This window comes from Protobothrops mucrosquamatus, unplaced genomic scaffold (assembly GCF_001527695.2).
Source record: "Protobothrops mucrosquamatus isolate PMUCROS unplaced genomic scaffold, P.Mucros_1.0 scaffold44, whole genome shotgun sequence".
In the NCBI taxonomy this organism is placed as follows: domain Eukaryota; kingdom Metazoa; phylum Chordata; class Lepidosauria; order Squamata; family Viperidae; genus Protobothrops; species Protobothrops mucrosquamatus.
Window position 1 is genome coordinate 231554 of NW_015386426.1, and position 2443 is coordinate 233996.

The window sequence follows — 2443 nt, forward strand, 5'->3', positions numbered from 1 at the left end:
GTCCGGAAGTCCATCCTCAGGAGTGCATGATCTGACCATGACAAGGGCTCTATGACTATCTCCCCCATTTCCAGATCATTCTGCCACTGGCCAGAGACAAAAATCAGATCCAGTGTGTGACCTCCTATGTGAGTGGGTGCATGAACTAATTGGGTCAAGTCCATGGTCGTCATGGAGGCCAGGAACTCCCGAGCCACCGTCGACGTTTCGCCCGCCGATTATCATTCTCCACCACTGTTTATAATGTTGTGGAATTGAATATGGATAAATTGGAAAAGGAAAAAATGCAAACTTCTGAAATTATATGATTCACAATTAAACTATTTTACATTTTATATGCACTAAAGAATATAAAATGTACAAGACTTTCATGCAGATTCATGATTTAAGGATTATCTCTCATTGTGGCTGCTTAGCAGTGAAATAAAATTCTGTTTCTAATTGGGTTATATGACAGTCCTAGAATAAGCCTTAATCCTGGAATAAGAATGGCAATTGAGGATCATGATGTGAATATTGATTTTATCTTTTGTATGGGAATTTAATGGATTTCTAACAGGAAAGGATACTGGTTAAGAGCAATATTGATGCTTATAAGTATGTCAAGGCAGTTGGGCCCTAGAGTTGAGGAACTGAGGCTTTCCGCACTGCAATCTCTTTATTCCTGTACATTTTTTCCTGCACCATTCTCTTCACATGTTATTATATTTATCTAACTTCTGCATGTTCTCACCTACTCAGTCTTTCCTAACCATTCTGAAGGATTTTGTACTTTGTTAACAATTTTAATAGCACCTTTAATAACTTTAATAGTATTAGCTTGTTTTCTTTTTTAGGACAATTGAGTATCAAATAGATACTTACAGATGTGGGCTGGGCTGGTAATGGATATATTATATGGTTTGGGTACAAAGATTGGAACATAATATGAACCCAGAGGTCTGAACATACTGTACATTCTGGTAAGAAACTTTGCTAGTCGAAGAGTTAGACAAATATACAGTATGTCAGGTTACCTCTTACATTGATATGTACTATTCCCCCCCCCCCCCCCCGCAGAATTACATAGTACATACTGGCTGTTAGGTGTATCTTAAATAAACAGAGGTTATTCAGAAGTAAGTGTACATGGGTAATTGTAGTGACTGTCAGTTTTTCCCTAATGGATACTGTGGTGATAGGAATGTTCATTACCCATTTGCCTGTTGTTGCTTTAGTCTGAAAATTCCAAGCTGACAAGAGAAAAGATGTCAGATTCATATAGAGCAAAATGGCACAAATATTCATTGTGTTAGTAAGGGGCAGTTGCAACTCAGAGGAGAAAGGAATAGTTCCTTACCATAGAAACTCATAGTCATATTTCCATCTATTTTCCTATCTGGAGGTTTTGCCTAAATGTTTCAGTAATTGAAGTTTAAACTCATGAGGCTTCATCGTGCTTAGGGATATAATTTTAACTACTCATTTATGTTCAAATGTGAAAATGTTTCAACCCTTTGTGTTTTTCCCCAAAAGTCCCATTGGAATTGTGATAAAAATATATATTTAACAGAAAAAGAACCATTCATAAACTATTCTCAGTTCATGCTGCATATTAATTATGGTTACTTAATTATTCTTTTTTTAATATTAGTGCTTTCAAAATGGTAAGTGGATTGTAGATGGAAAAATTGCTTTCTAGGTGAATAAAAGAAAGAAAAATAAGAAACCATTTTTCCTGCAAGTCATGTGATTCTTCCTAAATTGTACAGCCAAGAAATCATTCATTTGGATACAGCTTGCTGCTATTATACGGTATCTTCCTGCATGAGGGGTTTTTTTTTTTGCAAGTTTTGTGATGTTTCCATCTTCTGTTTTGCTTCTTGTATTCAGTTCTGGTTTTTTCCTTTAGCAAAAGTGATGATTTTCAAATTTAGTTGAGGCTGATACTTTTCAGATTTGTTCTTGATCTCTTATATTTTCTCTGTGACAGATTGTTTCCTTGGTACAAAACCTTAGTTTTACTTATTGAGAAATGGTTGTATTGTTTGTAATGTGTGGCCTCTGAATCACCTTCTTCCTGATATTTGTATGACTTGACCTTATTTAAATAAGCCCTCAGAGCCTGGCTAACCCTTGGGGTAGAGTGGATAATATCAAACCAGCAAACAAGCAAAGACCCATGCAAACAGTACATGAAACCACGCCCCTCTGGTCTGTAGAAAAACCTCTCTCCACGGAACCGGTCCCTGGTGCCCAAAAGGCTGGGGACCTCTGATCTAGTCCCAACCCCCTGCTCAAGTAGGCGATTCTATACCATTTTCAAACATTTGCAGTGTTAATCATTACAATGTGCCCTCAGGTTATCCTGCGTTTGATTTAGAACTGCCATAGTGAACAATTTTTGATCCAAGGAAGATAAATTCTCATACTAATTCAGTTTCCTCCTTGTGGATTTTAAACA